The sequence below is a fragment of the Panthera leo genome, chromosome D4 (genome assembly GCF_018350215.1).
Source record: "Panthera leo isolate Ple1 chromosome D4, P.leo_Ple1_pat1.1, whole genome shotgun sequence".
Taxonomy (NCBI): domain Eukaryota; kingdom Metazoa; phylum Chordata; class Mammalia; order Carnivora; family Felidae; genus Panthera; species Panthera leo.
Genome location: NC_056691.1, coordinates 77,076,328 through 77,089,776, shown reverse-complemented (window position 1 = coordinate 77,089,776; position 13,449 = coordinate 77,076,328). Strand labels below are relative to the sequence as shown.

Sequence of the window (13,449 nt, the reverse complement as noted above, 5' to 3'; positions counted from 1 at the left end):
CGCCCGCGCGGCGCCCGGGCCCCCGCAGCCCGCGCTAATGAGCTCCGCCAAGAGTGGTTACTGTGGCACGGCTGCCCACGGGACTTCGGGGCATCGGGCGGAGTTTTCAGCGCTTCTTTTAAGTTCGCTCACTTCAAAGTTTTCTATTTGAAGCTGTTGAGAAAGCCTGGTAGACGCAAGAGAAGAAAGAACAGCAAGATTTTTTGAAATAATGTTAAAACCCCCAAACACCCTGAAAAAGAATGCTTCAAGCAAAGAAATAAGGGAAGGCGCGCGGGGGGGGGGGGGGAGCGGTAATTAAAAAATAAATAAATAAATAACTCCAGCAATTGAAAACGACGAAGGCGTTAAGGGCTGCCTCCCCTCCCCCACCTCATTCCTGACCGGATACATTTTATCTAAACTGAGAGAGACTTGGCAGGGGGGGAAGGTGGGAGCCTGGGGCTTACCAGGAATTGAGGTAAACCCAGTTGAGGGGAATTGAGAGGGAAACCCACTAAGGGGAACTGCGTTGGCTTCTAAGAGTAAACCACATATTTCCTCTTTGGTAGTTTTGCAGATTGGCAAGTCAGTGTGAAAATTCTCCATCTCCCAACTAGGCTTCCTTGTTACGCACTTCCCCAGCGTCACTGGGGACACGGTTTGTACTTTGCTTCATCACAGACTGGGAACCACAGCCCAGAGACTTTAGGTACTTGACCCAACTTAACACAGCCTGGAGTGCAAAGGCCTGGATTCAAACACACCGCTGTGTTTTTCAACACGCCTTTCTGTCTGCAGGTAAATAATTAAGGAGATAAGTAAATGAACACATGAAATAAAGACAAAGGAAAAAAGCTGACCGAGGTAGGATTCCAATCCAGTGCTCTAAAGAGACTGGCACCTCAATGCAGACACCCAGTGTATACATGTATTCCTATTTCCCAGAGGAGGTAACTGAGACACTGAGCGTTTCTGCCCCTGCCCAGGCTCATTTACCTAAGAAACAAGGACGGAAGCTGTAGACCCAGGTCCATCTAACTCAGGTTCATTCTTTTTATGACTGCACAATATTGCCTCCCGGACCTCATAGCAGAAGTGCAAGTTTAAATCTGACTCATTCAGAAGGTTTTCAGATCCATCTTAAAGTTTCCCTGTGCAGGGCATCTGCTAGGTATTGGGGATGCAGAGAAAAACAATATAGTTCTTAGCACCTACTTTCAACGAGGACATCATATCTACCATATCCCCATGGCAATTGAAGATGTTAAAAAAAAAAGGCATTCCAACACTAGCCCCCACAGTTCTTCAATGCAAGTCTTTCCTTCAAACAGACTCCCATCTTAGACTCAGCTCTCCCTACCTCCACCCATTCCTTCTATGTTGCCTGTTACACTGAAAACTTTGAAGTAAAACAAAAGTATTAGTAACTTTTGGCAGAACCCAAAAGAGGGGCAGTTACATATCCAAGATGATTGAATAAACTCCCTATCCAGTACAAAGAGTGTTTTACAACATCCTTCATGGTTCTTAAAAACCTGCAGAAGCAAGAACCTGAGTACCTCTGGGGGCCACCTCCTTCCAGAGGCACACAGTTCCAAGTCCCAAGGATTTCTTCTTAGGCGAAACTGGAAATTCCACCCACAATTCTAGTCAGTCCATTGAAATATACACATTCAGTCTGATCTCTCTTTTCCTGGCTTTTTTTTTTTTTTTAAGTTGCATCCCTCCCTTAGCCCCACCTTAATCTTTTCTTCTCTGAATTCAATATCTCTGACACACTAGATCCTTCCTTGGAGAATATGATGTCTCAAGTATGTCAACATCCCCAATCACTCTCTTCAATAAGATCTAGAGCTTGTCTATATCCATCTTAAGGTAAAGATGCCAGAGAGGGGCAAAACTTTGGTCCCACCAGAGCGTTGTAGCTAAACTTCTATTTGGGCATTCTACTTTTATGAATGCTGTCTGAGTTGCGTTAGCTTTCCTCCACCTTGGGAAGGGAGGATTTGGTGCCAGCAGCAATATTGTTAGTTCATCTGCATCTCTGTTGGGGACAGGAGGAGCAGGTAATTAATTGTTTCTCTTCTGCACTAGGCAGCCGGCTTTCTTCGGAAAAGTTGAGCATCCCTCATCCAGCAGTGGTTTCTGCAATTAGAGCTATCCACAGCCAGGAGTTTGATTAATAGCTGGGAGGTTTCTCCTTTGCTGACAAATGAGAAAAAGAGAAATCAGATAGGGAGAAGCTGAATGCATTTGCTTAGCACAGGGTCTGGCTAATGTTCTTTCCAAAGAAAGAGCTGCAGTAATTTCCTAGGGACTGGCAGGGAGGGGAAAATATCCCTTAAAAGTTTGCAAAGTAATGGATCCAAAAAAACAGATGTGCCTGTTCCTTGGGAGCAGAGAGGAAAGGGCTATAATCCGAGGTCTCTGTTGCTGGAGAGGGTTGCTACGCCCAGAGCACAGATGGGGAGATAAGGCCCAGAGAATAGGACCTGGTTTTCCCAAGGTCACACAACCTGCCAAGAGCATCAAAGTCAGTTGTTGTTGAATTTTGCATTCCCCACTATCAGAGAGCCACTTCCTTCCAGTTGGAAGACAGGGATTAGAGGGTTGTGCCCAGCTATACAATGAAAGAAGCTAAAGCCCCGAATCCAGAACCGGAGACCCCCCAGCTCAGCGCGCTCGCTCGCTCTCTCTCTCTCTCTCTCTCTCTCTGTCTTTCCCATATCACAGCTGCTTGTGGCACAAGGTGTATTTAGCAGCCTAGACTAAGATCTGTAAGAGAGAGATATGCCACTTTATAAATTCCACTCACTGTTCCTAGTTTTTCCTTCCAGGATTGTCCTGAATAATTAAAGTCTCCCGCTTCTTTGCAGATCAGGAGACAGTGACCCTGTTATCCTCCTCTCCCTACTGAGTACCTCAAGTTGCTGGAACCTCAAAGGTCCTGGAAGGGATGGAGTTGGGGCAGGTAAGAATAACTGGCCAACGAAGGAAGTCTGTGGGTTTATGGGACTTGGGGCTAAGCTGTCAGCATCAACACAAGCCAGCAAAGGAAGCAAGGGTGGGAAAGGTAAATGGAGGTTGCCCCAAATGCTACAGGCTCTTCCTGGGGCTCAGCCAGAGCCTGGAGACAGTAAGAGTGTATAAATCATTATATGTCTAGGCAGAAAGCTAACCAGAGATTAGAACCATCAGGAGATATCAGGGGGCGGGGAAGCTGGGGTGTATAAGACCATTCCCAGTGAATTCTTGTGGATTTTGGATCATTGCAATGAGGTGGCTCTTAAAAGTTCCCAGGCCCTGTTCTTACAGGTGTGCTTCTGTTGGATTTGCATTTTTAAATAGTTGGGGGTGGGGGGGTGGGAGGAGATCAGAAGAAGAATACTATTTCATGACCTGTGAAAAAGTATTCAAAATTCAGATTTCAGTGTCCACAAATGAAATTATAGGAGAACACACCTGTCCCTTTATTCACATTCTGTCAGTAACTGCTTTTGAGCTGCAAAGCAGAGTTCCATAGTCGGTAGGGCCCACAAGCCTGAAGTACTTACTGTTTGGCCCTCTGCAGAGAAAGTTTCCTGGATTAAATCCTTCTAGTTTCTTGCTGGCCCTCTCTTCTAGGCTCCGTGCAGTCCTGGCCCCCTGGCTCTCTAGGCTGTGCACAAGGGAGTTCTGTGAGCTCTAGATGCACACTATAACCCGTAGGTTGGGTGCCCGCGTCTTCTGACACACGCATGGTGATAATTCTTCATGTAAATGTGGACTGATAGACAATAGTCTCCAATTCCCCACAGAGAGTTGGAAAAACTCTTTTCCCTGGAGTGCACCGCCCCCCTTCTCTGTGCAAACGCACGTGCTCTTTGCAAAGCCCTAACAATTCAAGTCATAATGGAAGGGAATCTCACCCATTTTATTGCCATAGTTACCAAGATTGCAAGTTTAGATGCTGTATTAGCAGTAAGTGCACGGTAATAATAGAAGTCAGGGAGGAGGGGACGAAAAGGATTCTGGCTCCTGTTTCTCCCTACAGCATCCTTCAGGGCAAATATACCAGAGACAGTTTGCATTAAATTGCAAAGTTGGCGGTTTTCTTAAAAAAAAAAAAATCCAAATAATTGCTTTAAAATCTCCTGTCTTCTCCTGACTGGTTAACCCTCACGCAGCTCTCCTCATCCTGAAACAATGAAAAGGAGGTTAAAAGAAATATAAGTGGCCAGGGTTACCATGGAAACCAAAGTGGAAGGCAAGTGAAAGTCAATTTAAGGTTTAAATGCATATGAAGCAGATGTATATGTGTGGACATATTTGCATATAGATATCTATCTCCCCTCCTCTCTGCTCTCCATAATGTGCTCTTCCTTCTGGGCCCACCTCAGGACCCTTCACCTCCAGGGAGATTGTCCTGACAATTTCAAGCCCCAGTAATCTCTCTCTTCCGTTACTTCAGTTTAACTGCAGTCTGGACGCAGGAATCAACCTTGTAATGCACACTGCCCTGTTAAGGAATCACAAGACCCTTCAAGGTCACTGAATACTCCACGCTGTCTTATCTCTGTGCCTTTGCCCTTGCCGTTCACACCACCTGGAATGTCCTTGCTCACTCCTTCCACTTGACTAGCATTTATTACCCTCCTTGTCTCAGGGTGAAGAGCAATATCTGGGCAGTTCTTCCCTCCATCCCTCAGTGTCTCTGTGCTGGGTTAAGGGCCCCTCTTCAATGCTCGTTTAGCCCCTACCACAGTTCTGATTACACGGAGTGTGAGTGCTGCTTGCAAGATGGTTGCCCCACGCCTTGCCCTCCAGATCAGGAAACGCTTCAAGACAGAGACTGTGTCTTACTTTGTGGACCCTCATTACTCAATAGAAATATATACATTGAATGAATGAATGAATGAATGAATGAATGAATGAATACTAGAATAAATAATTCACATTGCACAACTTAGGTCAAGACATGCATTTCCATATGCCAAGAACAGTTGCTGGTAATGATTATCGTTGCTAATTGTTACTGTTCTCTTTAAACACACAATGAGCAACTTTCCCCTTTTGAATCTAAGAGGAATCGGGGATATTTGAGGAAGGTGCAGAAAGGTAAGCTGGAGAGAGTGGAGATGGGTAAAATCTTAGCTTGTGAAAAATGGTTAAAGGACCCTGGCCACTGTGGCACAGATAAAAAAGCTCGAAGCTGTGTTCCACTGATTTCATTTCTCAGAAAGTTCTGGGACTGAACATATCCTCTGAGACTCCAGAAAGTAGACACAGGGACAGCAAAGGAGAGTCATAGAGCGCAGTTTGTGTTTCCTATGAAAAGACTTACAGAGCTTTAACACTGTTCAGTATTAGAAAAGGCTATCATGTGAGGTAGTGAGTCCCCAACCACAGGGAGTATTCAAGTGCACATGGAATCATCATATCCTTCAGGACACTAGGGAATGAAAAGTATGGTGTACATTTGGCAAATTACAAAGAGGAAACTAGATGTGGGGGTGATGGAGGCTATGGTGGCAAGGAATGGCAAGAAATATGCAGGACCGAGTGGAAGAAATTAAAAATGTGGCTCACAGACTAAGCATGAAGAACTGTTTATGTTTACATTTTTTCTGTAGGAATGGGGAGCGTGGGAAAGGTTTGATGTGGAAAGTTACGTGATCATTGATATGCTTTTTGAAGATCATTCAAGATTGGCTGTGACCCAGAGGGATGGAGGGGATAAGCTCTGAATATTTAATATTATGCAACCGCTCCAATAGCACGGGTGATACAGGCCCCGATTAAGGCAGGGGCAGCAAGGATGATGAAGAGCAGGAATGCTGGGGACATAAATCAAAGCAGAAGAGACAGGCCGTATCACCCAGTCCCTCTAAGTTGGTTCCACTCACTGTCAGCCACCCCTGTGTTTGTCCTCCTGGAAAACAAGCCAGTCTTACTTGTTTGCAAGAGCAGCCTCGGACTGTCTGCTCTGCTGCGAAGGTTGCAGTCACCTTGAACGGATTCCCCACACAGCTCGGTGAGAAGCAGAGCCTTCCCTCTGCTGCTCTGTCAGCTCCACTTTGCATCAAAACTGCTTTGTATGTCACCAAGTTATTAAAGTTGTGGATTGCAGTGCTGTGTCAGGCGATGTTGTTCTGAAACTGGGTCAGCGAGGGCTGTCTCTCCAGCAAGACGTGGGCTCCTGGTGTCCCCGCATGCCAGCCCTGGCTGCAGTGACTTCCTGGCTGCCTCTCCCCAGCCGGCTTTGAGAGGAGGACATCGTAACCCCGTGGATTGGCCTTTCTTTTCAGAACCTCCAGTGGCAAATAATGCCTGACACGAAGATTGAAAGGGGTTTCTCTGTTCTCCTGGTCATTGTTTTTGCTCACAAGGATGGCAAGGTCTTGTTTTTTTTCAAGTCTCTTTTGTATCATTCCTTTTCATGGATAGACCAGCTCTACGAAGTGAAAAATAAGTTGTTTCAAAACCCTGAGCATGCAGGTTTCCCCTCTGCTCCAGGAGGCCTGGAGACTGAGGGGGAACAGACGCACACAAACGAATGGAAACGTGGCTAGGGAGCACGGGGGCACTTCAGAGAGGGACCCAGAACTCCACTGAAGAAGGAATTGTCGCACAGCAAGGGAGACACAGAGATGTGGATTTGAGGTCAGAAGGAGGAAGGAGAATTCCTAGTGGCCCTCCTCCAAGACAGGCAGCTACTTCAGTTTTTTTCCAATTTGATCCCATGCATCTTTATTGAACGTGTACTCTGTACCAGCTGTAGGGTAGACAAAACAGACAAAAACAGAGGTTCCCGTTCTTGTAGATCTTCTATTCTAGTAGAGGGACAAAGACCATAAGTGATGAATGTGTGGTAGATAATTAAATAACGTAAGTTATATGCAGCTGATTCTTTTTTTAAATATTTTTTTAGTTAATTTTTTGAGAGAGAGGTGGGGAAAGAGCAGGAGAGGGGTAATAGAGAGGGAGAGCAAAAATCCCAAGCAGGCTCCGCACTGTCAGTGCAGAACCTGATGTGGGGCTTGAATCCACAAACCATGAGATCACCACCTGAGCCGAAATCAAGAGTTGGACACTTAACCGACTGAGCCACCCAGGCACCCCTATATGGAGTTGATTGTTGCACAACACAGATTTGAACTGCATGGAACCACTTACATGCAGATTTTTTTTTTATATAAACACAGCACAGTACTATACATGTATTTTCTCTTACAATTTTCTCGATAACCTTTTCTCTAGCTTACTTTATTATAAGAATACGGTATATAATACATATAACCCACAAAACATGTGTTAGTTGACTGTATGTTATCATTAAGGCTTCCTGTCAACAATAGACTGTTCGTAGTTAAGTTTTGAGGGAGTCGACTGTGCAGGGTGTTGGTGCCCCTAACCCCTGTGTTGTTTCCAGGCTCAATTGCAGTATGTTAGAAGATGATAAACTATGGGGGAAAATATATGTGTATATATACAGACAGAGGCAGAGAGAGAGAACAAAGGAAGAGAAATGACAGAGAATAGAGTTCAAGTTTTATAAAGGGTGGCTACCATAAGCCTCATTGAGAAGGTGATATTTAAACAAAGAATCAAAGAAGTGATAGAATTAACCAAATGGCTTATCTAGGGGAATTGTGTTCCATGCAAAGGGTAGAACCATTTCAAAGGGCCTAACTCAGTGTGGCTGGTAGATCCAGGATGCAGCAGGGAACACAGTGGGGTAGGAATCCTGTGGAAGACAGGAGTAACAGTAGGAAAGTCAGAGCGGAATGGAGGGCAAGATCAGAGAGTCTTACAGATCCATGTAAGGAATTCATCTTTCACCAAGAGTGATATGGGAAGCCATTCCCAAGATCATGAGCTGTCAGCAAAAGGTAGAACATCACTGAGAGAGAACATTCTACAATAGTAGTTCTCAACTGGGGATGATTTTACCCCTGAGGGAGCAGTTGGCAATGTCTGGGGACATTTGTGGTTGTTACAACTGAGGCAAGTATGCCATCAGCATCTAGTGGATAGAGGTCAGGGATGCTTTTAAATTTCCTACAACGCACAGGACAGCCCTCCTCCGAGAACCATTACCCACTACAAATAAATGTCAGTAACCAAAGCTGAAAAACCCTACTCTAGAAGGAAGTCTAGCTTCAGATGGCTGGCAGTCTACGTGTTCTTTGAATAAAATGTACCAACACTTGGGGCTCCTGGGTGGCTCAGTGGGTTAAGCATCTGACTTCGACTCAGGTTACTATCTCGCGTGAATTCAAGTCCTGTGTCAGCTGTGACAGCTCAGAGCCTGGAGCCTGCCTTAGATTCTGCATCTCCCTCTCTTCCGGACCCTCCCCTACTCATGCTCTGTCTCTCTCTGTCTCAAAAATAAATAAACATTAAAAACAAAAAATGCACCAACATTTTTAAGAGAACCTAGCAAGGCCAACATATGCATTAAACACAGTAGGAATAGTTCCTAGGGTCCATGACAATTTTTTAGGGCTACTAAAACTTTTACTCTTTTTATATCAAAAGAAAGAATATATACTTGATCCTGAGTTATAGTCATCTTTATACCAGTGCAGTCATAAAATATACTTTTTATTTATTTAGTTATTTATTTTTAATAAATAAAAAAGGAAGGGACCCATGAAGGCATATGTGCCTTCGGCACCAGAAGTCATGCTGGCCTCCCCTGATATTAGACTTGGGACAGCTGTGCCTTCTTGAGGCTTCCACCCCCTAGCTGTGTTCCTACGCCTAAAGAATTCAGTCCTGTCCTCTGATACTTCCTGTCCAGGTGTATAAAGTTATAAAAACAACTTACTACCAAGTTCAGGCAGACGACAGACATTGTGTTGGAATCAAGAACACGATCAGAGCTAGAAGGATCTTTAGAGCTCCTCTGGTCTGGCTACCTCATTTTCCAAGATATGGAAATCAAGGCCCAGGCAGGGGAGGTGAACAGACCACATCACACACCTAATTTGTACCAGAGTCAGAACTTGGGGGATTAAGGTTCACTTTACCAGCTTTCATTTGGTTTATACCAGTTTCCTCAGAATGAAGTTGATGTTACTTGATGGGAAAACAAAACAAACAAACAAACAAACAAAAAGCAATGCTGAATGTCATGCTTTGTTATTTCTTATCACTTCTCAGTTTTCAAAGCTCTGTAATATGCTAGTTTGTTTGATCTTCCAACAACTCTATGAGAAGGGGTTGGAGAGAAGACAACTCATATCTTGCCTGTTTCTGAGATGCGCAAACTGAGATTTGGGGAGTCCTCGTGATTTCTCCTGCATTACAGAGCTAATAAGGGGTGGAGTCACAGACTTGAATTCCAAGCCATTGACATTTCTTTCAGGACTACCTTCCAAGCCATCACCTTTTATTAGTCTTGATAGGTCACATGGTGCCTACGTCAGACTCTGTGTTTATTAAATGCTTGTTAAGTGACTAGTTGAATTGTCCTGTTCCATAGATTAAATCATGCTCCCAGAAAAACAACAAATCATGTGGTCAGTGCCTGACACATAGTCATATGATGTTGGCCTTATTCATGGAAGTGTCAGCAAAGAATGGGGGATTGGGAGGCATAATTTTAGTTCACGTTTGTTTTTTAAAAATCCCAGCATGCCTTAGTTTTTTTTTTCCCCTGAGCCATTTTCATAAGTATAAGAAAATAAGTACAAGTTTAAAGAAATAAAAATGATAAGATGTCAAAACTCCAAATTGTCTAGGAACTACTAATTGAGAGAGCCAAATAAATCATATTACTCTAGTGATTTGCTTGTCTTCTTGCCTGATATTACTCTCATCCTCTGGATTGGGGCCATTTAACCCTATACCCATGCTCCAACCTACTCCACACTTAGGAACAAGTCAGTGCCTGGTCTATAGAGATTGGAAAGGTTCTAGATCAGCAGCTCAGGGCCTCAGCACCAAATCAGTCAGCCAAGTCTGTTGGGCCAAGTCTAACCTGGTTCTACACACTGGGACCAGGATGCCTGGATGGCCTGGGTCTATGCCCCAGCCATATGGCCTAATTATAGAAATGGGGAAACTGGGTCTTTGTCTTCTTCATTCTCGCATTCATCACAAACTTAGAATGAACATCTACCATTTGTCTGCATGTGTTCTTACAATTATTAACAAATGTATGTCTAGCACCTACTCTTTGCTAGGCATTGTGTCTGGTGCTGAGAAACAGAATAAAAGACTCAGCCTAGCTCTCTGAAAAGTCCTAGTCTAGAATAACATGTAGGATGTATCCCTGTAAGTAAACTGTAAGCTACAAAATAATGTGATTGGACGTACAAACTGAGCAGGGACAAAGCGCTCTGAGGACAGACAGTGGGGAATGACTGATTCTGTTTACAGCACAATGGGGCGGTTAGATAAGGCTTTGCAAAAAAGTGCAAAAAAAAAAAAAGAAAAAGAAAATGTCACAAGAGGACACTTCAGGGATGATGTTGGTTAAAGGACATTCCAGGTCGAGGGAACAGCAAGAACAAAGCCAGGCACGTATGAGGGGCCATGTCACTTCTGAGAGACGTAGAGATATCCCAATGATGATAAACCCCAGTGCTGAGTGCTTCTGATGGCCCAGGCAATGGGTTGAGTATTTTGCACAGAGGATTTTATCGAGTCTTCCCTTCATTTCTGAGATTTACCTGTTTCATAGATGTCATACCTTGCACTTCCAAAAAGGTGCTTGCCATCATGAGGAAGTGGTGACCTAAGCAGTTCATAGCCATTGAGATGGACCAGTAAGTAGCGGGGCAGTGTGATCTGTCCATCTACAAAATCCTATTCTTAGACCCTATGCTGTGCTGCTTTCCTATTTTACTGATGAAGAGAGGGGGGCCTGGGGAGATGGATTCCTTTGCTGAGGATTACACAGCTGTGGTAAGCTGAATCTGAAAGTAGGCCTGGGTCCATGTGCTTTCCACTACCTAAACTGTCATTCTGTGCAGGGATTTATTAAAGAGATTTCAGTGTAGAGACAGAAACAATACCAACCCCCCTCTCAAGTTAGTGACAAGAATCCAGCTACTCAGCCTGAAAAGGAGTGTGTTGCCTTTATGATGCAAAACAGATAATATCAATGCAAATTGGCCCTGTGTCCTTTGCATCTTGAAAGGGAAGACTACCCAGCTAGAGTAGTTTCAGGGAAAAATGAAAAGGAAAGACAGATAATGGGCTGATGGAAGAGAGATTTGGAAGTCCTTTGGGAAGGAAAAGGAAAACTAAAGACAATGGATTTCAAATGGAAGCATTTGGGAGTTGGGGGCAGACAGGTAGGAGCAAGGAATATACAAGATGCAAGAAATAAAGAGGACAGTGAAGGCTGCTCTTGTCTATAGAAGCAAACAGAACACACATCAGTAAAGACGGCTTTGTCTGAAATCCACAGAGGAGTAATGGGAAGGGGAATTGTGAGAAATTAATGGAGGAAGAAGCAGAGAGTGGAGACTAGGAGTCCCGCTGGTGAAGAAGCACACATCCCAGTAGAAGGAGAAAGGCATGGCTGAGGAAGTTACAGCCTGAGAGAAAAAGGAGTCACGCAAAAAGGAAATAGCTAAGAGGCTTAGAAAGCAAGTCTTGGAGGATGTAAATAAAATCACACAAATAGAGAGAAAACACAACTCAGAGTGGGAGACATACACTACAAAGGGAAAACAGAGCTTGTGGGCTCTGAGTGAAGAACAAGTAGAGATCATTTGAGCAAGAAGGCAATGTGGATTCAGAAAATGTAAATGATTCATGAAAGGAGAGAGGGTCCATAGCTAACATTTATTGATCATCTGTAATGTACCCAGTGTTTTACATATGGTCTATCACTTAGTTCTCCTGTTGTCAGCACGTTTAGTCATATATTCCAGATCCCGCAGCGATCATGTGTCTTTTTTTTTTTTTTTTCAACGTTTTTTATTTATTTTTGGGACAGAGAGAGACAGAGCATGAACGGGGGAGGGGCAGAGAGAGAGGGAGACACAGAATCGGAAACAGGCTCCAGGCTCCGAGCCATCAGCCCAGAGCCTGACGCGGGGCTCGAACTCACGGACCGCGAGATCGTGACCTGGCTGAAGTCGGACGCTCAACCGACTGCGCCACCCAGGCGCCCCTCATGTGTCTTGACTAAGGTCACTCTGTCAGTCATACTAGAGCTAGGACAGAATTGAGGGTGTGCCTACGTCGAGACAGTGCTTTCCCATATTTCAACCTGTCTCCATGAGGTCTGATGGCTTATACACTGGTCACTAGAGAAGAGCAATGGAAGATTGGAAATTCTATTTAACATACTCTTTGATGCCAGAATACCACCAATGGTGGGGCATCTGGTAGCTGTGTTGGTTCAATGTCCTGCTCTTGATTTCAGCTCAGATCTTGGTCTTAAATCGTGAGATTAGAGCCTGGGGTTGGGCTCCCTGCTGGGCATGGAGCCTGCTGGGGATTCTCTCTCTCTCTCACCCTCTGCCCCTTCCCCACTCATGGTCTCTCTTTCTCTCTCTCTGTCTCTCTTTCTCTTTCTCTCTCTTAAAAAAAAAAGGATACAACTAATGGTAATATTATGTCAAGTGTTTTGCATAGCCCTTGGAATGCAGACATCACTCTGTAAATGTTGGTTCCCATGATTTTATTTAGTCAGAAATCAAACCTGGAAAATTGATGTGATTTTTGTGTGAGCAAGAATAGATACTTTAAAGGTTAAAGGGAGAAAATGCTGCAATTTCTGATAATTTGGCTACTGAGAGCTAGTCATAAGCATCTCTTCCTAATTGCATGTTTGGTGACATCGTGTTGGAATCGTGAAATTAGCCATGGTGGAAATATTTACACCACAGAAACCAGCCAACAGTCAAGGCTTTCTGTTTCCCTCCCCTGCCCCGGAGAGCTGGTTGTTAAACATTCACCAGCACACCAATAAATATTCCCCATGTGGGTGGGAAGCTGCATGATCTCAGTTATATAATAGGAAAGGACAAACATAATGTTTTTTAATGAGTTTGCCTTCCCCTAAAACACACACACACACACACACACACACACACACACACACACACACACACAAATATATTTGTAGAAGCAAAATGAATTTTTTGAAACAGTAAAACAGATTTATTTGGAAGAAGATTTCAATTGTCTAAAGGAAGAAGAAGGCATTGGGAAATGGAGAAGTATGACCTATGAAGCTACATGTTTAAAATTGGAATTGAAAAACAGATCCTCAGACACATATGTTAAAATTCTGAAGTGTAATAGTGATATTTATGAGGGTAGCTTCTGGAGTAAATGCCTCAGGATTTAAATTCTGGCTTTGCCACTTACTAGCTGTGGAATCTTAGGCCAGTTAATGAACTTCTCTGTTGCAATTTCATCAGTAAAATGAGGATAATCACAATGCTCCTCTGAGGGAGTCCATGAAGCAATGCAAGTCAAGCTAGTTACATAGTGCCTGGGACACAGAAATCACTC

General features: G+C 44.0%; 1 long non-coding RNA gene across 1 annotated transcript in view; it reads left to right on the top strand.

The window, feature by feature from the left end:
* Positions 1–681: 681 nt before the first annotated feature.
* Positions 682–13,449, top strand: part of LOC122204855 — a 45,635-nt gene continuing 32,867 nt past the window's right edge. Inside the window, exons 1-2 of the long non-coding RNA XR_006195807.1 lie at positions 682–780; positions 2,859–2,953. This is a non-coding gene — a long non-coding RNA (uncharacterized LOC122204855). The remainder of the gene's footprint in view (positions 781–2,858; positions 2,954–13,449) is intronic.